Source organism: Hyperolius riggenbachi, chromosome 1, assembly GCF_040937935.1.
Source record: "Hyperolius riggenbachi isolate aHypRig1 chromosome 1, aHypRig1.pri, whole genome shotgun sequence".
In the NCBI taxonomy this organism is placed as follows: Eukaryota; Metazoa; Chordata; class Amphibia; order Anura; family Hyperoliidae; genus Hyperolius; species Hyperolius riggenbachi.
In genome coordinates, this window is record NC_090646.1 from 615491640 (window position 1) to 615514673 (window position 23034).

The 23034-nt window shown below is 46.7% G+C and overlaps 1 protein-coding gene across 5 annotated transcripts in view; it reads left to right on the forward strand.

Moving 5' to 3' along the window:
* The window catches only part of FYB1 (FYN binding protein 1), a 226512-nt gene that overhangs the window by 96997 nt on the left and 106481 nt on the right, over positions 1 to 23034 (forward strand). The gene's annotated exons all lie outside the window — the stretch shown is intronic.

The following is a 23034-nucleotide window of genomic DNA, read 5'->3' on the forward strand; positions in this document are numbered from 1 at the left end:
ATATTGTAAAAAATTAGCAATTTTATTCATTATGTTATTTTCACTACAGTTCCTCTTTAAATGGAAATAAATATGGCAGCCTCCATATACTTCACACTTCAGGTTCCCTTTAAAGCCTCTGCTAGTCACTTGATAAGCGCAGGTGTGGAAAACAAGGACCATTGATTCCTGCTGATTACTCATGCAAGTAAGGAAAAGGGGAGTTTGTTCTGCAGAGTACAGATTCTAGGCTAGCAGTGATGGTAATGACATTGCAAAAAGATTTGATACATGTTTATAGAACATTTCTAAAGGGAATCTTACTTTAACTACCTGGGGACTGCGTGGCCACGGCAGCAGCCCCAGGACCGCCTAACGCCAATTGGCGTCAAGTCCTGGGGTTGCATTTTGCAGGAGATCGCTCGCACGCTGCACGCACATCTCCTGCTCGGGGGGCGGAGCACCTCCCCGCCTTCAGTCTCCAAGCAGCGATCGCCGCTCGGGAGACTGTTAGATGGCAAAACCGCTGTCTAATTACACGTAAAGCGCTGCGATCAGCAGCAGCGCTGTACTGGGGACAGCCGTGTGACACGGCTGTCCCCCTGGGAGGCCTGAAGGTGATCGGCTGTCATATGCAGAAGCCTATGACAGCTGATCACGCTGATTGGCTGTTGGGAGGAGGGAGGGAGGGGGGAACAAATACATAATAAAAAAAATCAATGAAATTTATTTAAAAAAAAAGACAAACAAACACAAATAAATAAATAAATAAACAAACATCCAGAGGGGGGGGGGAGTCTTAGAGAAAAGGGGGGGGGGAACACTTGTGTGCTGTGTTGTGCGGCCCTGCAGCTTGGCCTTAAAGCTGCAGTGGCCAATTTTGAAAAAAATAGCCCGGTCTTTAGGGGCCTTACCACTGTGGTCCTCAAGAGGTTAAAGGACCACTATCGCGAAAAAAGTAGGCAGTTAAAAATCTAACAGAACCGACAGGTTTTGGGCCAATCCATCTCCTCATGGGGGATTCTCAGGGTTTTCTTTGTTTTCAACAGCATTTCCTAAACAGCAGTTGCAAAGTCTAAGGGCCCATCTACACTTAAAAGCGCAAAACGCCAGCGATTTTTGCCGGCATTTTGTGGGAGTGATTTTGCCGCGAGTTCACGATAAAAAATCACTGGACAGTGCAGCGATTTCTCCGCGATCGCTTTTTGTGCTTCTATAGCACTGAAAGCGATCGCCAGGAAATCGCCTGAAAATGGTGCAGGCTACGTGTTTGTGTTTCGCGATTTGCAGCGATTAGCGCAAATCGCCCAAGTAAGAACGGACCCACAGGGTTTTATTACACTAACGCTTTCAAAAGCTCCCGCGTTTGAGCGTTTTTCCGAAACCCCCGGCAAAACGCTCAAGTGTGAATGGAGCCTAACAAAGACTGACATAATAGTGTGCAAGTGAGTAGGGAGGCTGGCTGGTATCTTACTATTTTGGCATTTAAACTGCTGTTCAGGAAATGCTGTTGAAAAAAACCCAAAAAAAACCCCTAAGAATCCCCCATGAAGAGATGGACTGGCCCAAAACCTGTCGGTTCTGTCATATTTTAGCTACCTACTTTTTTCGAGATAGTGGTCCTTTAAATTCTTGAATAATGTAAATAATGGAGTTTTATAGCTCCCTGGGGGTTTGACACTTCATGTTTTTGTTTGCATTCGCCTTGATGAGATCTTTGGGTTAGTTGCATAGAGTAAACAAGCCAGCCCCATGGAGAGGGTTGCACTAGTTTTGTTTTCTGTCACTTCCTTAGTGTGCAGGGTAATGAATTGCATGTGTGAAAAGGGAACGACATTTTCGCAATGTGGTAACGTCTTTAGATGCAGATAAATATTGCTAAGCTGAAGAATTGCAAATTGTGATCCACCCCATTCCTTTAGATTGTAAGCTCGCAAGGGCAGGGCTCCCTCACCCTTTTGTGTCTTGGAATTTGTTACCCATTTAGTCATTTTAATTTTGTCACTGTAATTACGGTACCAATTCAGTATTTTGTACCGTTTCTGTATTCTGTATATTGGTGTATACCATTGTCTCTATTATTTACCCAATATTTGTTTCTTACTTTGTACAGCGCCACGGAATATGCTGGCGCTTTATAAATTAATGATAATAATAATCATCTTTTGGTATAGTCCACCACACCAGCACCCATTGCTAGACAGGGAGCTGTTCCAACCTGCTCAGGAAAATGCTGGTGAGAAAACTGTAGGAGGCGCCCAGAATATACCTATCTTAAATCATAAGGTATAGGAGTAATTGGATCTTACCTCCATGAATGGACAAACCATATGGGTAGAAATAATTAGCTGTTATTGTCAGTCACTATCCTCCATCACGCATTTAGAATAACATTGGTGGACCATCCATGGCATGGAGATGCTGTATAACGCAGCTGGTTTATGCGGTATTTTTGGATTGTTGTAGGGTGTTAGGGTTGCATTGCAGGTGAGGTTGTGGCAGTGGGAAGTACTGAAACTGCATATTTGTACCCAAACCGTTCACCCCCCCCCCCCCCCCCCCCAGTTAAGGACACCAAAGACGAGTATGGAGTGGGTTTTAACACTGAGGGTTACATTGCTAGTTGAAAGAGGGGTGGAGGCCTTAATAGTCATTGACCTGTCGAGCACTAAGTTGCACTTACCGGTATCTCTCCAAGCTGCCAGAGCTTCTGTGTGCAAGCTGCACTGATAGAACACTGCACAATCTGAAAACAGCAGTGTTCTGCTTTGAAATTGAACTAAACACTACATTATAATACATAATGGCTGCTTCCAGAACTAGCAGACAGACTGGGACCAGGGTGGAATTTTGTAATGTCAAACAGATGACAGTACTTTGGACTAAAGGCAGGTAGGATAGCTATTTAATCAATAAAGACTTGAGTGGCACATTCTAAGGCTACGTTTCCACTGTAGCGTGACATTTTCACCTGAAAAAAATCGTATAAGATTTTTCTGATTGGGGAAAATTCGCATGTAAATTTGTACACGTTTTATGCAAATTTTCGTACGCGAAAATTCTCATTAGTTAAATATGCATAATCTGCCTAGTAACAGCTTAGTCATGACTGCTGACAACTTCCTGTAACCATGGATCTAATGCGAATTTTCGGGCAAGTAACGCATTGTACGCAAATTCGTACGCGATGTCCGAAAAAATGATACAGGACCTCAGATTTTTTCACGCGTACGAACGCTAATGAAAATTCGCATTGAATAGAAACGGCCCCATTCACCACCATTAGTTGCAAAATCAATGCGAATTTTCTGAGAGAAAAATCTGACACAAAACGCACAAGTGGAAACCAGCCCTAAAGGTGCCCATAGACCTAAAGATTATGGGCAGATTCGACAAAGAGACAAATTTATCTCTAACTGAATCTGATTAACCACTTCGCCATATCTGGACGCATATATCCGTCCAGATAGGCAGTGGTGCTGCAGCCGTGTGGTGCGCGCGATCGGGCACGCGCCCGCGCGCGCTCCCGCTGCCTCCCGCTGCCACCCCGATCAGTGAATGGGAATATAATTCCCATTCACCGATCTAAGTCCCCGGCAGAAATACCGACGCTTTCTCATCAGAGAGCGTGGTATTTCTGCCCCCAGGAAACTTCTTCTCTTCTTTTTAGTTCCTAGATGCGACATCGTTCGCATCTAGGAATTTTTTGAATGTGGCCATCTTGTGGCCAAATAGTAAACTGCACCCACATACCTGTATTGAATAAAAAAATACATTACATTACATCTAAAATTGGCTATTTACCTCCCAAACTAAAATTACCCAAATACATTTTTGTATTAAAAAAAAAATTTAAAAAAAATACAATTAAAAAAAAAAAAACTACATAAATAGTTACCTAAGGGTCTGAACTTTTTAAATATACATGTCAAGAGAGTATCTTATTAATTTTTTTTAAATTATAAGCTTGTAAATAGTGATGGACGCAAATTGAAAAAATGCACCTTTATTTCTAAATAAAATATCGGCGCCATAAATTGTGATAGGGATGTAATTTAAATGGTGTAATAAGCGGGACAAATGGGCACATAAAATGCATTGGTTTTAATTACTGTAGCATGTATTAATTTTAAACTATAATGGCCAAAAACTGAGAAATAATGATTTTTTTCCATTTCTATCTTAATCTTCCTGTTAAAATGTATTTACAGTAAAGTGGCTCTTAGCAAAATGTACTACCTAAAGGAAGCCTAATTAGTGGCGGAAAAAACGAGATATAGATCAATTAATTTTGATAAGTAGCGATAAAGTTATTAGCGAATTAATGGGGGGTGAACATTGCTTGGATGCATAAGATTTTCGAAGCTGTAGGCTGAAGTGGTTAAAGATAATCTTGTCAATTCTGCCCATACACTACAGGCCGATTCCCATCTGATTTCAGCATGAAATCTTAAAGTGGACCCAAACCAAACATTTTTTTTAATGCAAAATATTTAGTTGCACCACTCTGACACATACAAAGATAAATAAACACTACTTCAAGCCTATGAGCATTTCAGTGCCTGCTTTTCACCCTTCTCTTTTCATAACTAGGGTTATACAGGTGGCAGCCATTAGCAATTCCTCCATTGCTGGATACCATCTACTCAATCAGTTTGCCGGATTCTGTCCCGGCAATTTGAAAGGAAGGGAGGGGTTCCTCCAATAAATGTAAAATATTTTATATTTGTCATCATGCAGCTGAAAAAAGGCTGCTATTTATTATTATAATTAAGAAAATAGATTTCATTTCTGAAATCTTGTATTTTTAATTTGGGTCCACTTTAAGGGAATCGCCTAAGCCCGCTGCCCCCACACCGCCGCGGCCCGGCCCCCGTGTATAAATGTGCCCCCGGTGTGCATTTATATGTTACCTGTCCTGTTGCAGCTACCGCGCTGTGTCCCGTAACCTCCGGGCGGTATTCTGTATGCGCTACTAGCGCTTAGCATCTGACGTCGGTTCATAGCGTCTGACGTCAGATGCTATGCGCCAGTAGCATGTACGGATAGCCGCCCGGAGGTTATGAGACACAGCACGGAGGCTGCAACAGGACAGGTAATGTATGAATGCACACAGGGGCACATTTATACATTGCAGTGGCGGTTTCCTCGTCTCGTTGCTCGCTCGGAAATCGCCGCCATACCGCCGCACACCCGACCAACCAACTTCAGCCCAACATCTTGCAGCATGCGCGATAGACAAAGCGATGATTTCTGTCCCGAAATTGGTCGCTTTGTCAGTCGGGCATGCACTTGGCGGCAACGATTTTCATCCAATTCAATTATAATAATCGAATTGGATGGTCGATCGGCCGCCAAGTCGCCTGATGTATGGGCACCTTTACTTATATAATATGTCAGACTGTTTTTCTGCATTAAGTAGTTTCAAGAAATGACAGTATGGACAGCTCACTCATTTCCCTTAGCAGTGATTCATTACATATTTGCAGCATTTAATATGCACTACGTAGTGCAGAGTTTGGTTTCTACTGATGAAGGAAGTGACGGATGTCTGTAACCACTAGAGTCTGCTATACAAGCTGCAGCTCCAGCACCGGCATATAAGCTCTATAAGCTAGGGGTGACAATAATATGCTAATCATTCCAAGTTAAAGCTAATTTTATGCAAATATATGCAGCATGGAAATGGACCAATCAAATGCAGCTGTCACGTGATCACAGGCAGCTTCTGTGCTCTGTAGTAATTTTTGCTTTAAAGAGAACCCGAGGAGGGTTTCTCCAATCATTATTAGGACACAGAGGCACATTCTACATACTATCACCAGCCTCTGTGTCCTTATAGTGTGCCTCCAGGCTCCCCCTGTGCGCTGCTGTCCCCCCTTATAGAAACCGCCAGGCTAGTGACACATAGACTGTCACTAGTCTGCTGTTTACATTCAGGCTGCCACTCACCACCGCTCTCCGCCTGTGTCCCTTCCCTCCCCGCCTGCGTAAGCTTCCTCCAATTGACTTACGGAGGCGGGGAGGGAAGGGACACAGGCGGAGAGCGGTGGTGAGTGGCAGCCTGAATGTAAACAGCCGACTAGTGACAATCTGTGTGTCACTAGCCTGGCGGTTTCTATAAGGGGTAACAGCAGAGCACGGGGGAGCCTGGGGGCACACTATAAGGACACAGAGGCTGGTGATAGTATGCAGAATGTGCCTCTGTGTCCTAATATTGATTGGAGAAACCCTAGTCCTCGGGTTCTCTTTAATAAAGGAACAATTGGTTTGAAGTGCCAGAATGCGCCTGTCTTCTTTATCTGTAAATTTGAATACAGTTAGCATAGAATTTGCATCAACTTGGAAGTATTATCATCTCATTGACCATCCCTACTCACAGTTATGGAATCAGGGGCTGCAGCAGTCTAATCCGTATGGCCATCACCAGCATCACTCGAATTACACAAACCAGTTTGGTGGGTCATGGCCACATAAGTACCTGTATAGTTGGATGTTTTCATACCATACATGGGCCCATATGCAATTAACATTATCGCCTGAGTTTTCTCCTAGGTGATATTTTTCCAATTAAAATAGAAGCATTTTAAACCACCAGCAATCAAGAAAATACAGGTAGTCCCCGGTTAATGAACAAGATAGGGATTGTAGGTTTGTCTGTAACCTGAATCCATCTATCCATCTATAAGTCAGAACATTGTGCCATCTCTGTCCCCGTAACTCCTCTGTGCCCACCCCCCGTGCTTCCAGTGCCCCCTGTCTAGTGTTGGGCGAACAGTGTTCGCCACTGTTCGGGTTCTGCAGAACATCACCCTGTTCGGGTGATGTTCGAGTTCGGCCGAACACCTGACGGTGCTCGGCCAAACCGTTCGGCCACATGGCCGAACTAAGAGCGCATGGCCGAACGTTCCCCGAACGTTCGGCTAGCGCTGTGATTGGCCGAACGGGTCACGTGGTTCGGACCCGAAAGCGCTCTGATTGGCCGAACTGTCACGTGGTTCGGGTAAATAAATACCCGAACCACGTCATATCTCCGCCATTTGTCTGTGGGTTTAGCTTTGGGTAGGCAGGCAGGGTAGTTCGCGCTCCAGCCACGCTAGCCAGGGTCCCCCCTGTCATTGTGTCGCTGCTGGGAACAGTAGTACACCGCTCGCTCAGCCACACTATATAGCATTCTGTTTACTGCCACTCTGTGTACCTCGCTCAGCCACATTATATAGCATTCTGTTCACTGTTCTGTGTCTGCTGGGAATAGTGGTACACCGCTCGCTCAGCCACACTATATAGCATTCTGTTTACTGTTCTGTGTCTGCTGGGAATAGTGGTACACCGCTCGCTCAGCCACACTATATAGCATTCTGTTTACTGTTCTGTGTCTGCTGGGAATAGTGGTACACCGCTCGCTCAGCCACACTATATAGCATTCTGTTTACTGTTCTGTGTCTGCTGGGAATAGTGGTACACCGCTCGCTCAGCCACACTATATAGCATTCTGTTCACTGTTCTGTGTCTGCTGGGAATAGTGGTACACCGCTCGCTCAGCCACACTATATAGCATTCTGTTTACTGTTCTGTGTCTGCTGGGAATAGTGGTACACCGCTCGCTCAGCCACACTATATAGCATTCTGTTTACTGTTCTGTGTCTGCTGGGAATAGTAGTACACCGCTCGCTCAGCCACACTATATAGCATTCTGTTTACTGCCACTCTGTGTACCTCGCTCAGCCACATTATATAGCATTCTGTTCACTGTTCTGTGTCTGCTGGGAATAGTGGTACACCGCTCGCTCAGCCACACTATATAGCATTCTGTTTACTGTTCTGTGTCTGCTGGGAATAGTGGTACACCACTCGCTCAGCCACACTATATAGCATTCTGTTTACTGCCACTCTGTGTACCTCGCTCAGCCACATTATATAGCATTCTGTTCACTGTTCTGTGTCTGCTGGGAATAGTGGTACACCGCTCGCTCAGCCACACTATATAGCATTCTGTTTACTGTTCTGTGTCTGCTGGGAATAGTGGTACACCGCTCGCTCAGCCACACTATATAGCATTCTGTTTACTGTTCTGTGTCTGCTGGGAATAGTGGTACACCGCTCGCTCAGCCACACTATATAGCATTCTGTTTACTGTTCTGTGTCTGCTGGGAATAGTGGTACACCGCTCGCTCAGCCACACTATATAGCATTCTGTTTACTGTTCTGTGTCTGCTGGGAATAGTAGTACACCGCTCACCCGCCACTGTATAGCATTGTGCTCTGTGTCGCTGCTGGGAATAGTGGTACACCGCTCACCCGTCACTGTATAGCATTGTGCTCTGTGTCGCTGCTGGGAATAGTGGTACTGTATAGCATTTCTGTACTGCCACTGTACTGCTGCCAGTCAGCGTGTACTGTAAGGATAAGTGAAATGAGGAAGAAATCCGGTGAAAGAGGGAGGGGCAAGGGAAGAGGTGTTTCCCCTGACGGTTCACGTACAGGCCACAGGGGAGCACCCAAGAAAACCCACTCAATACCGCCCATGTTGTCCAGGACAACAACCCTCACAAATCCAAAAGAACAGGACCAGATAATTACTTGGATGACCTCTCAAGCGTCCAGCAGTGGGTTAAGCAGCACCAGCACATCACGCACGAGGTCCGAGTCCTCAGCCAGTTACAAGGAGCCAGTGGGCACAAAGCTGACACAACCGGCAGTGACACCACGCACACAACTGCCAGATAACCAGTCCGATGAATTACCTCAGGACACAATGGGGTATTTGCAGGAGCTATTCCCAGCCCAACAAACTTCCACCTTTCAAAGGTCAATGGAGGAACAGCCAGAAATGTTGTGCCTGGATTCACAACCGTTAACTGTGGGAAATGCACCGCGCACTGAAATACAAGGCGAGTCCGAGGAGGACTCGGAAACCCAAATCCCAGAGCAATTTGGGCAGGAGGGGTTGCAATTGCAGGAGGTCGGCCGACAAGATCTGGAAGACGACGTTGGAGTGTGCTGCGCAGAGGTTGTTGTGGGGAGCTCTACTCCACCGCGGCGGCCCACAATGACATATGACGAGTTTGAGGAGATGGAAGAGGAGGGTATGGACAATGTGGACAGAGACCCAGATTTTGTTTGTGAACGAGAACATCGCCGTCGTAGCAGCAGCACAGATGAGTCTGTTGAACTACCCACTGCTGCACGAGTTCGCCTTGTGCCACAAGGTAGGCGGCGCGCAATTTCAGGCACCACAAGCGTGGAAGTTCAAGTGAGAGGCAAAAGAGGAGCAAACAGAAATCGCCAGCAAGGAGGCAGGTGCTCCAAAGTCTGGGCTTTCTTTGAAGACTGCACTGAGGATGTTACCATGGCGATTTGCAAGGTGTGCAAGACCCGCCTGAGCAGGGGGAAAAGTATTAACAACCTCTCCACCACCAGCATGAGCCGTCACATGCTATCCAAACATCCCACTCTGTGGGCAAACGCGTCAGGACAGGGTACCAGCAACAACACTGCCTCCCTTGGGTTCACCAGACTCACCACCAGACCCGCCTCAGCAGCAGCAGTAGCCCAGCCATTGCGTGGTTCACAACATTCACAAACATCAGACGACGCTGACACTGTCACTTTCCGGAGTAGTGCTCTTGAGGTCTCCCAGTGTTCATCAAACACAACAACCAACAGCCCTTCCGTGTGCAGCGCTACGGTTCAGTTGTCTGTGTCGGAGATGTTTGAGCGCAAGAGGAAATTGCCAGCAAATGACCCCCGGGCCGTGGCAGTAACAGCCAGCATAGCCAAGCTTCTGGCCTGAGAAATGCTGCCATATCGAGTGGTGGAGACAAACAGCTTCAAGGGCATGATGTCAGTGGCCATCCCACGTTACGTGGTTCCCAGCCGCTACCACTTTGCGCGCTCTGCAGTGCCTGAGTTGCATGAGCACGTGGTCAGCAAAATAACCTGAAGCTTGAAGAATGCCGTTGCCTGCAAGGTTCACCTCACCACTGACACCTGGACGAGTGCGTTCGGCCAGGGTCGATACATCTCCCTTACCGCGCACTGGGTGAACCTTGTGGAGCCTGGCAGCGATTCCTCACCTGCTACGGCACGGGTGTTGCCCACGCCACAAACAGCTGCACCGCCGTCCCTCCCACTGGATAACAACAGCAGCACCTACCTCTCTGACTCCTTCTCCTCCAACGCATCTCAAAGCTGTACCTCATCCGGAAACGCTAACCCAGCAGCAGTAGGATCGTGGAAGCAGTGCAGCACAGCTGTTGGCATGCGTCAGCAAGCGTTGCTGAAGCTAATCTGCCTTGGGGATAAGCAGCACACAGGGGAGGAAATTTGGAGGGGAATAAAGGAACAGACGGATCTGTGGCTGGCACCGCTGGACCTGAAACCGGGCATGGTTGTGTGTGATAATGGGAGTAATCTCATTCGCGCTTTAAGGTTGGCTAAGCTGACACACATCCCTTGCCTGGCGCACGTGATGAACCTAGTAGTTCAGCGGTTCCTGAGGACATACCCAGGCGTGGACGATCTTCTGTTGAAGGTGCGTCGAGTGGCCAAACATTGTAGAAATTCCAGTACTGCTTCGGGGGCACTCGCCAAGATGCAGGAGCGCTTCAATCTCCCCCACCATCGCTTGCTGTGTGATGTCCCTACGCGCTGGAATTCTACGCTGCACATGCTAGCCTGCTTTTGCGAGCAGAAGAGTGCAGTGGTCCAGTACATGACGGCGCAGTACCGAGGCGCATCCGGCCAGCTGCCAAGCTTCTGTGGATCCGATTGGGCCAACATGTTGGACCTCTGCCAAGTCCTCCAAAATTTTGAGCAATCCACGTTGCTTGTGAGCAGTGACAACTCTTCAGTCAGCATTACCATACCACTGCTGTGTTTACTGAAGAGGTCGATGTTAAAAATCAAGGAAACAGCTGTCATAATGCAACTGGGGGAATCTGAAGGAGAAAACGATCAGCGTGATGGTACCAACATCAGGCCATCCGCCTCAGGGAACGCTGGCCCCAGCAGCTATGACGAAGAAGAGGAGGAGGAACAGCTGGAGTTGGAGCAGGAATTTCATGCCACCACTGACGAGGGCCAGAGCGGTGCACGTTGGACTTCCACAATTCAACGCGAATGGTCAGCAGAAGCAGACCAGGAGGAAGGTGACGACTATGATGCATCACAACAACTATCACAACGCTCACAAGAGGATGATGAGGATTCTGGTAGGACTCTGGCACACATGGCTCAATTCATGCTAGACTGCATTGAACGTGACCCACGCATTGTGCGCATTCTGGACAACACCAATTACTGGGTTTATACCCTTCTGGATCCACGGTACAAACACAATGTTCCAAAACTGCTTGAAGAAAGAGTCAGACAGGTCAAAATGGAAGAATACCAGCAGGCCCTTGTGGAGACTTTAGAGAGGAGATTGACATCCACCCCCTCCTCTAGCCAGTTGTACGCAGACAGACTGACTTCCGCAAACCCAGGACGACCAGGAGGGCAGCAAACAACGCAAGCCGCAGCTAGTACCCAAAAGGGAACGGTATCGGCAGTGTCCTTGGAGTGGGAAAATTTCCACCCATGAAATTGACACCCATGCAGCAGCAGCCCACTGAACAGCAAGCGTGCAGATCCACCTCCAACACCGATCGCCTGGAGAAGATGGTCAAGGACTACATGTCAGATGACGTAGCTGTGTCGAACAATCCATCTGCACCCTTCAACTATTGGGTATCGAAGCTAGACACCTGGCACGAACTGGCAATGTACGCAATAGAGGTGCTGGCTTGCCCGGCAGCCAGCGTTATGTCGGAACGCTGTTTCAGTGCTGCCGGAGGCATCGTCACAGATCGGCGTATCCGCCTCTCTACAGAAAATGCAGACCGTCTGACTCAAATTAAAATGAATCAATCCTGGATTGGAAATGACTACGCAACACTCCAGGACCCCAACCAAGTAACATGACCAATGAACATCTGGGATGGTGTAGCGTTTCCGGTCCCTGTTTATTGAACCTCTCATCTGTATTACATTTATGACTGCATGGCGGCAAAAAGCATTGCTGCTCTATCCGCATGCTTTTTGTCCTCATGCAAGGCCTGGGTTGTTGTGTCTCAAAAACCGTGGCCTTCTCCTCCTGCGCCTGCTCCATCACGTCTGCTGCTGCTGGGTTAACGTTGCCGCGTGGTCCCTGTTTATTGAACCACTTATCTTTATTACATTTATGACTGCATGGCGGTACAAAGCATGCTATCCGCACGCTTCTTGCCCTCATGCAAGGCCTGGGTTGTTGTGTCTCACAAAGCGTGGCCTTCTCCTCCTGCGCCTCCTCCTGTTCCATCACGTCTGCTGCTGCTGGGTTAGCGTTGCCGCGTGGTCCCTGTTTATTGAACCACTTATCTTTATTACATTTATGACTGCATGGCGGTACAAAGCATGCTATCCGCACGCTTCTTGCCCTCATGCAAGGCCTGGGTTGTTGTGTCTCACAAAGCGTGGCCTTCTCCTCCTGCGCCTCCTCCTGTTCCATCACGTGTGCTGCTGCTGCTGCTGGGTTAGCGTTGCCGGTCCCTGTTTATGGAACCTCTTATCTTTATTACATTTATGACTGCATGGCGGTACAAAGCATGCTATCCGCACGCTTCTTGCCCTCATGCAAGGCCGGGGTTGTTGTGTCTCACAAAGCATGGCCTTCTCCTCCTGCGCCTCCTCCTGTTCCATCACGTGTGCTGCTGCTGGGTTAGCGTTACCGGTCCCTTTTCCTGGAACCTCTTATATGTATTACATTTATGACTGCATGCCGACAAAAAACATGTTACCTGTGCAAAGAAAACAGACATTTCCCGCATTTAAAAGACAGTTTTCCCTTTGAAACTTTAAAATCGATTTTCTCAAAAACTATAAGCTCTTTTTGCTAATTTTTTTTTCCTCTTGTACCCACTCCCAAGGTTCACATACCCTGTAAATTTGGGGTATGTAGCATGTAAGGAGGCTTTACAAACCACAAAAGTTCGGGTCCCCATTGACTTCCATTATGTTCGGAGTTCGGGTCGAACACCCAAACATCGCGGCCATGTTCGGCCTGTTCGGCCCGAACATCTAGATGTTCGCCCAACACTACCCCTGTCCCTGCCCCCCCGGCCTCCAGTGTCCCCCTCTGTTCCCCTGTGCCTTCAGCGACCCCCCCCCCCATGCCACCTCTGCCCCCCCCAGCCACCTCTGTCCCCTCCCCTTCCCCACTGTGTCACCTCTGTCCCCTTGTGCCCTCAGTGTACCGCAGCAAAATGTAATTTTTCCGGTTCAAAAACCATTTTTTCTTTGAACTTTTAAAATCGATTTTCTCAAAAACTACAAGGTCTTATTGTAAAAAATTTTTTACTGAATCAAATTTCATATTTTCAGGTTGTTAGTATCGGCGGGTCGTTCTTGTGTATGATTTTAACAGCACTTTTTCATATACTTTTTGGCAATTTTTCAGCTACAAAATGCTGAAAAGTTATTTTAAAGAGAAGATGGTAGGAGAAAAAGTTAAGTGAATAAGGGCCATATGGACTCTGATATTGAGGACTTGTGTTGTTGCATGTCTGATCATGCTGAGCGTTGAACTATTTATGTGTTGTACACTGTTTTGTACACTGTTCAGTGCTATGAAAGATGTTGGCACTTACCATAATACATAAAAAATAATAATATATACAGTGAGGGCCTATATTACCATGTAATGAATCACCCTTGGTATTTTCAATCTGCCTAAATGTAAATGTGAGTTTTAGAACAGAAACGCAAAGGCCCTATTAGACTTAGACACTCCTTATTGCGTTGTGTTACCCTTTCTGCACACAGGATAACACAACAGCATAGAAAGTATATGGGGCCCAGTACACTAACCGCGGTGTGGCGGAAGCTTCTGATCCACCATCAACAGCTCGTTATCGTTAAACTTCCACGGTGACAGAATGAATGGAAGTCAATGGGGGATGCAAAAAAAATGTAATTTGTTGGCACTTGGCAGTGTTGCGCGCATGCACGGAACCGCGCAAATATGACAGAAGCTGGGAATCCCAGTGACGTACTTCCCGTCCAGCAGGAACTATGTCACCAGGCAAGGGACGGCAAAGGGTGTGCGAGGGGCATGCGGGGGGGGGGGGGGGGGGGGGCAGCACTATGCCTGTCGGTGCACTCTGGGGTCATATGAATCGATTTTTTGGTGTTGCAATGCGAGAGGGGCGGAGCATCGTACCGATAGCCTCAGATGTAAAACCGGCCAAAATATTTTCTTCTTCATGCTAGGTTCACAGTGGTCAGTTGCATAATGCGCACATTATAATGAGTGTGAACTGCAATGGAGACTGGATAGAGACGACAAGTCAAGCAGAAAGCATTCTGATTAGTAGCAGCTTTATACGTAAATAAATGTTTTCTCAAGTCTCTTTCTACAAGCAACACCAATAATGCAATTTATATATGTTATTGATCAGCCATGTTTTAGAATTTTTATAGAGTAGAGAAGGATTAATCTGTAAGGCCTTGTTCACACTGCGCTCTCCGTTCGCGTGTCCGTCCGCGTTGGGCCTTTCTGGAGGCGTCCTTTTTTTCCGATTCCCGGCGCTTCGGTGGGTGATTTGTTTTTGTGCTTAACGATTTTCTAAACTTTTTTTCTGAGCGGTTTTGTAATTCACTCCCCGACGCAAGTCAGGAAGTGAACTCTTTGACCCGAAAAAGCATAAATACAATGTATTTATTCTTAAAAACGTAAACGCAATCGCGTGTCCGTCCGCGTTGGGCTTTTTTGGAGGCATCTTTTTTTTCCGATTCCCGAAGCTTGGGTGGGTGATTTGTTTTTGTGCTTAGCGGTTTTCTAAACGTTTTTTCTGAGCGGTTTTGTAATTCACTCCCTGACTCAAGTCAGGAAGTGAACTCTTTGACCCAGAAAAGAATAAATACAACGTATTTATTCTTAAAAACGCGAACGTAATCACTGCACAAAGGGATTTTGTGAGCGTTTCGCATTTCTCCTATACTTTCCACTGAGGGGGAATCGCCTCAAAAATGGTACAAGCACCACTTTGCTGCACGCACAGCACACGACCCGCACTGTTATGAACCTTCTCATAGACATTGATTGTCCACAAGGTGTTTTTAAAAACCGCACGTGGGCAAAAAAGAGCCAAAAACTCCAGCAGTGTGAACAAGCCCTCAGGGTTTTATCGCTGGCTCACTGTACAAATCTCCCCTTACTGCATGTTGCAGTGAAAAAACAACAACAAAACATTTGGAAAGTGCTTTTCTCCTGTAGGACCCGAAGCGCATAAGCTTGTCTCAGATCAGTACATAGTGATGTCTACACGGAGAAAAGTTATGTGATGATCAGAAATGCCAGACTAAACAGGTGGCTTCTCTGTTTTGATTTATACGTGTCCAGGGTTGGAGCTGCCTTTACTAAGTTTGGCAAGGCATTCCACAGGGTAAGCATGACATTCCACAGGGTAGGGGTAGCATGACAGAAAGCTTTGGCTCCAAACGTTTTTAATTGGACTCTGGGGGTGATCAAGTTAGTGGATCCTTTTGATGTGAGGTTGTGGGTGGTGTGACGCAGTTGCAACAAATCCTTCAGGTATCCAGGGCCCGGGTCGTATTGGGATTTGAATGTTAGCATGCCAATTTGGAAAAGTATTCTCCATTTCATGGGTAGCCAGTGTAGTGAGCAATGGATTGGTGTTATGTAGCAATGGAGGGTTGGCTTGTGGGATTGTCTTGCGGCAGCATTCTGTACTATCTGCAGGCGGTGTAGGTCTTTATTTGAAAGGCCTGCATAGAAGGCATTGCATTAGTCCAGCCACAATGTGATGATGGTGTGAACTAGGATTGGAAGATAATTTTTTAGACTAGAATCTATTTCATCCACTGGGGCGCAGACAGCAGGAAAAACCTAATAGAGGCCCTAAAAATCTGCAATAATAGCTGAAGCTATACATTTGCAAAACAAAAAAACAAAAAATACAAATCCCAGCACAACATGAATGTTATCCTCCAACAGGCTTTCCCAGGATGCTTGTAATGTAAAACTCCATTAGTGACAGTATGAAAACTGATCCACAGTTATACCTTGTAAAAGCTTATTAGGCAGTTTTCACTTCTCACTTTCAGCTCTCAGTTGACGTTTTATCAGCAGTGAGATAAGGCGCTTAAGAAATAACTACGTGGAAAAAACAAGGCAACCGACAGAAAAGAGAAGTTGATATTCCAGTAAGTTAGACAGTCTCACGGAAACACTTTAGAGAGCAATAAAAGAGATGGATACCTTCAAGTGCAAAAATACACCTCCACCTTGAGGCCCGTTTTTACACTTGCCTTGCAAGTTTGCATTGCATTACCCTGTTTTACCGCAGGGTAACGCAACGACAATGCAAGGCAATAGGGCCTACCACACTTGTCGAGTTGTGCTGCACCGGAAATTCCTGAACGGCCCCCGAGCTGTCGTAAAGTCAGCAGTGCGTTACTATCGGACTTTCACGGTGACGTAGCCACAGAAGTAATGATAGGCAATGGGCGACACAGAAAATGTAAATGTGTTGGCAGCAGTGGTGCGGCGTGCATGTGCGGAATGACTGGAATACCACTGGCGGAGGGGTAGCCACAGGCAGTGAAGGGCATGCAGGGGGCGGGGCTATCCATATGACCCTGTCAGCTCGCTTTCCCACAGGGTCATAGGAATGACGTTTTCTGAGGCCTAAGCTGCCTGCTGAAAATGATGAGAGGGCAGTGGTGCCATTAGTGGCTACTGACAGAGATGGATGTTGACAGAGATGTGGTGGGGGGTGGGAGGAAGAGATCCAGTTGTTTTGCTGATGGAGATGGGGTTATGATGGGTGCTGGAAGAGATAGGGATATCAGAGATGAGGAGCCCAAGATGAGTTCTGATACAAATAGTAAACCAAGATGCCTGCTGACAGAGATGACGGAGTGATGAACGTGGCACCAGGCTGCGTTACTCACAATTATTGATGAGCAAAAATGGATTCGCATTCATTTTCACAAAAATAATGTTAAATTCGATTTTCAAGCGTAAATGCCATCAAAAATACATTTTTCACGGCAAAAATATCCTTTTCCCGTGTTTTCACGCTTTTTGCTGTAAAATATTGATTTTTCACAAGAAACGCGAAAACGCCAAAATACAAGGTGTATTCGAAAAAAGTTTCTTGAAATTGAAATCAAAAATAGCATTTTTGATGTGAAAATGACTTTGGCGAAAAGTTGCAGGCAACACTGCTCACAATATTCCCAGCTCCACAACATTGCACCAGCCACCCAGTTCACTGAGCATGCATCTCTTCCTATTTGTCTTCTCGTCTCAAGTGATTGGTCGGTTCCTCGGTGGAGGCGGGGCCAGGGGAGGATGCCTGGTATTCCTGGATGGATGCTGCAGCTGCAAGAGGAAGGATTGATAACTGTATTATTATTATTATTCCTTCTTAAACGCTAACATTTAAAATAGTGCCTGCTATGAAGCAAGAGGGCCTGTTTTCACTTGTGCATTTTTTAGAGTGCGAAAAAATGAATTAAAACACGGTGCGAATGCGATGCGGAAAAAAAACCACACAGGCCTGATGCACACCGAAAACCGCTAGCAGATCCGCAAAATGCTAGCAGATTTTGAAACGCTTTTTCTTCTTTTTCTGTAGCGTTTCAGCTAGCGTTTTGCGGTTTTGTGAAGCGTTTTTGGTGTAGTAGATTGCATGTATTGTTACAGTAAAGCTGTTACTGAACAGCTACTGTAACAAAAACTCCTGGCAAACCGCTCTGAAGTGCCGTTTTTCAGAGCGGTTTGCGTTTTTCCTATACTTAACATTGAGGCAGAAACGCATCCGCAAACCAAAATCTGCAGCAGCCCGGGAGTATGCGTTTCTGCAAAACGCCTCCCGCTCTGGTGTGCACCAGCCCATTGAAATACATTACCCTAGCGGATCCGCACCCGCAAGCGGATCGCAAACCGCAGCAGAACCGCTCTGGTGTGCACTAGGCCAAAATGCTGCCATTTTTGTATTCCACATGAGAATTGTATTCCAAGTTTGGAAAAGCATGCTGAAAATGCATTGAAAACACGCATAAAACACATGGCGAAAGAACGCTTGTGTTTTGAAACTTTACAATCATTGAGGTTAATTCATTAAAGTGAGTTGCTATAGCAGTGCAAGCTAAAAAGCAATGTGTGCATGCTATGCTTGGTTGCGCTGCTACATTCCGAAGTAACAAGTGCTCTTGTCTAAGTTACGCACGCTCCTTTAACTGCCGCTTAGACAAGAGCGCTTTTTGCTTAGGAACGCACTCTGCGCAGCACAACTACGCACAGCGTGCACGCGTTGCTTTTTAACTCTTGAATCAACCCCATTTGCAAATGGAACAGGAAGATTGGCAGCATATTGTATTTTTTTCCATGCAACGCAACATGTTCATTTGGATGCAAGAATTCACATTTGGTGGAAACAGGTGTATATTGACTTTCATTACAATGGCTATCAGACTTTCCCGAGCACTTAGCAAAGTGTCCATTCATAAAAGCTGTTTCCGCATGAAAAGCTACAATTACCGAGCAGGGAGATAAATTACCGCCTGGTGAACACCTCCAGCACATGTCGTAAAATGTAATTAAATGTCAATTCATAAAGATTAGAACACGTGGTAGTGACACAGGGAAATACCGTCTGCCTTGAAGTGGCGATAAGCCAGCTGAAGAAGCGATAAAGGATAAGAACAAAGTGAATGGGGACAGATCTTCCCCAGGCAGCAGCAGTGAGAGGGCTTTCCGGAATACCCCAGGCTGTGTCTTTAACCTGTTGGGTACCTGTTTTCAAATATATTTCACTTTAAAAAACCTGCATGTGTAAAGTTTCTTGAAGTTTTTCTAAGTTGTGGCAATTACATAGATTGTTTAGAAAGACCAATAGACAGATTCAGAGAAGATTCAGGGCTGTCAGAGGCAGTAAAAAAAAATGCACATCTAAAGGAAAGTTGGGGCTGCCTCTTTGATTGTAACAATGTCTCTGCACGGAGAACAGGAATGTAACAACTCAGCCTCATGTTACCGACAACTAATGCTACGTACACACTTGTGATAACGATCGTTCGCTAGGAACGATAATTGAAAGACGAACGATACGGCAACGATAGGAATGCAACGATGGGATGCAGCGATCATCATACACATTTTAATGATCGTTCTCGCAGAAAAGAACAATCATAAGGAAATGTTGCGTACATATTTCTATAAAATTAAATAAAACACACTAACATGGAGTTACAACAGATACAAATATATGATTGTTAACTTGAAAACAAAGTTTAATTGAAATGAGCAATGTAACAATCTTTACCTCCGCGCTACAAAGGAAGTACTAAAGCTGGGAAGAATTCCACGCAGGCGCATTGGCCCTTGTAACGATCGCTCTCGGCCGATGTCTGTGTACACACTATAGTTTTGTAACGATTGTCGGTAGATACGATCCGTCAGGTTGGATATTTACATCTTCCCGATGTCGTTCTTTTGTCGTTCGTGTTAATGATCGTTGGGTAAAGTTTTTTCCCCGATTGTCGGCGGAAAGATCGTTAATTAGCTGTTTCAAACGACCATAGTCGCCAGTGTGTACGCAGCATAAGTTCGGAAAATTTCTGCATTTCTACCGCAGCTGAGAAAATGTTTATGAATGAGCACACAGAAGTCTAAAATACCGAATGCAGTATTTTCCCTCCTAGATTTTTTTTATCGCACTGCTCTTATGAATGATAGCCAATGTGTTTTAATGCGTTTTTTCGCACACAAAAAAATACACAAGTGGAAACAGGCCCTCACATAGATTACATCAAAATATACTTAGCATCGCTAAAAGGTTAGCAAAGGAGTGATTGCATGACTGCATGCAGGTTCTGTGGTCAGTGGCGCCACTGAGGAGCTTGGGGCCTAAAGCACTCTATTGATATGAAGCCCCAAAACCTACTAAGGACAGTCTCAGTGTCAGAAAAGTAAAATGAGAGTAAGGAAAAAGTTACTTAAAGGGACCCTGAGCAGTACAAATAAATAAAATCGTCACTTACTTGGGGCTTTCTCCAGCTCACCGTAGGCCGCGAGGTCCCCTGGCGTCCTCCTGGCTCTTCTCCCGGTCACGCTGCACACTTTATTACCGGCGATACTGAGGCCGAGTGTCTGCCCGACACTTCCTGAACGGTGATGCTACGTGTCATCATGCCGGCAGCTAAGCTTCATCACAGAGGCTAGCGTGACAGTTTTCTACATCTGGACCGCACACATGTCGCGTAGTAGCCGGCGTGATGACATGTAGTGCCCTAGGCCACTGTCACCAGCCACCCCCCTTCAGTAGGTAGCAAGATGACCCCTCCCTCTTCCCTCTAGTGTAGGTAGCCTGATGACCCCCGCCAGTATAGGTAGCCAGATGACCCCTCCCCCCTTTCCCTCCAGTATAGGAAGCCAGATGACTCCTCCTCCTCCTTCCCTCTATTGTATGTAGCCAAATAATTCCTCCCCCCTTTCCCTCTAGTATAGGTAGCCAGATGACTCCCTCAATCCCTCCTTTAAACATCCCCCCCACCTTTCAGTATTGGTACCCAGCTCACCTTCACACCGCAGCGGCCATCAGTGTCACTCATTTCTCTGCTCGCCTCCAGTACATCTCCAATGCTGTCCAAGTCAATATCCGCCGGCCACAATGCAAACGTGCACAGAGAGCAAGGTGGCCGCTGCACAGGCAGCTAGCAGCAGAGTACCGTGGCCAGGCGCTCGTCTGATCTCCCTGCATTGCAGTATTTGCAAGCTTGCAAATGCTGCACCAGTTTAGCCTGCTGCTTTGGGCCCTTCCTCCTGTGGTGCCCTAGGTCATGGCCTAGGTGGCCTAGGCCTAAATCCGCCCCTGACCACTGGCGATGCCTATAGTGAGAACTTTTTAGTAATAAATCCAGTTTAACCTGTTTAAAATATGCAGTTTTGAAAATGTTAGACATGCAGGGCAGTGCTGACCTGATGGAAGAATAACGGGTTGCACTGCCATGGTGCATACAGCAGAGTTATAGGTTAAAAACAGAAACAAACCCAAAATCTAAAATGAGAACCTCTCCTTTGTAACACGAGAGATAGCACGCTGCAGATACTGTAACTTCTATTGTGAAAGTGTTGAGATTACTGTGAAACTGTCACCACCAGTTCTGCAGTCGCTTTATTTGCACAACTTCCTCCACCAACTCTGGGCAAGCTGTGGCCGTCAGCCAGGGGTACAAGGCTGTCCCAAATTGTTGTGACAATACTTTTTTACTTGTCAGATGTGATTCCTGGTGGAATAAACGCTGTAGGAAGGTTGACCATGTTGTGGCTGCAGCCCTGATGAAAGAGGAGGTTAGGGCTATCTCTGGGCAAAAGCCATACAGGCAAAGGCCTGGGGCGCCCTCTAGTGTACAGGGTTTAAGAAGCGATTAGACTCTTAATGTACTGGTATAGCCTGCTTTTACTTTAACCATTACCAGACCGATGCAGTTGAAATCTATGTCCTGCATGTGGCAGCGCGGATCTGACAGGACGTAGATTTCAACAATAGTCGCCGCGCAGTCACTCTGCTCCCAACGACCGTTCTCTACCTCCCGCAATACACTCGCTCTGCTGTCTCTATGATGGCAGAGCTCTGTGAGCCGGTTAGTAGCCATTTTCATTGGCTCCTGACACTGTTATCACTGTAAGCCAATCCCATTTGCTTACATTGATTGACAGGGCCAGGAGCCAATGAAAGCGGCTCCTTAGCAGGTCATAGAAACAGACATCAAACAAATGACAGCGCTCATAGGCTGCAACTGAATTGTAGACTAACAGAGGCACGCAGAGCCCCACAGGGCTAAATACATGCCTTGAATGCAAATTAGATGCAAATCATGTACTAGTCCTAATCTATAATTTGAATGCAAATTGATGCACATGGATGCAGCTAGCCATAAGTATACTTACATGAGTTTTGTACAGCAGGAGACATTGGCAGCGCTTCCAAACAGAGGCTGCACCCGAATTGACTACCTGCAATAGATGTGCAGAGCTCCACAATTGTGGACTAAAATACACAACATGCATTCAAAACAGGTACAGCAAAGGAGGACGTTAGCTTCAGTATAAATAATATGCGCACAAATTATTACCTACTAGACTTCCCCACGGCGATGACGGGTCCTCTCGGGGAAGACCTACCGCTAGTCTAACGATAAAAACACGATTTTTTCCTAGTGCTGCTAGTCATAAAATTCACTCAAAGTTGAATCGCACTCCCCACTGCATCAGATGCTCCTAAAAGATATATACAAAAAGTCACAAAGATATATACAAAACAAGTCAGCGCTCATAGGCTGAAACTGAATTGTAGACTAACAGAGGCATGCAGAGCCCCACAGGGCTATTCAGTTGCAGCCTATGAGCGCTGTCATTTGTCTGATGTCTGTTTGAGAGAAATGTGTATACCATTTTATGACTAGCAGCACAAGGAAAAAATCATATTTTTTATAGTTAGACTAGCGGTAGGTCTTCCCCGAAGTTTAGTAGGCAGGGCCGAGCCTGGGCGGGTGCTGCGGGTGCAAGGCACCCAGGCGCCTGCCTCCAAGAGGCGCCGGCCGGCTGCCGCTCTCCCCCGTGGCCGAAGCTCCCTCCCTCTAGCCGCCGGCGCCGCCGCGTCAGACCTCGATCAGGCGAGCGGGCGCTAGGACCTAGCACGCCGCACTGATATGCGGAAGTGACATCACTTCCGCATATAGAACGGGTGCGTCCGGCGCCCTCTTACTGGTCGGGTCGCCCGCTGATTGAGGTCTGAAGCTGCTGCAAGGTGAGGGGGGAGCGGCGGCAGCGGCGAGAGGAGATGGGAGAGGAGGGGAGGGGGGGCGCTCCTGTCACAAACTACCTAAACGGGGACCCTATACCCCCTGGCTACATAGACTGGGCACATATAACCCCTGGTTACATAGACTGGGCACATATACCCCCTGGCTACATAGACTGGGCACATATACCCCCTGGCTACA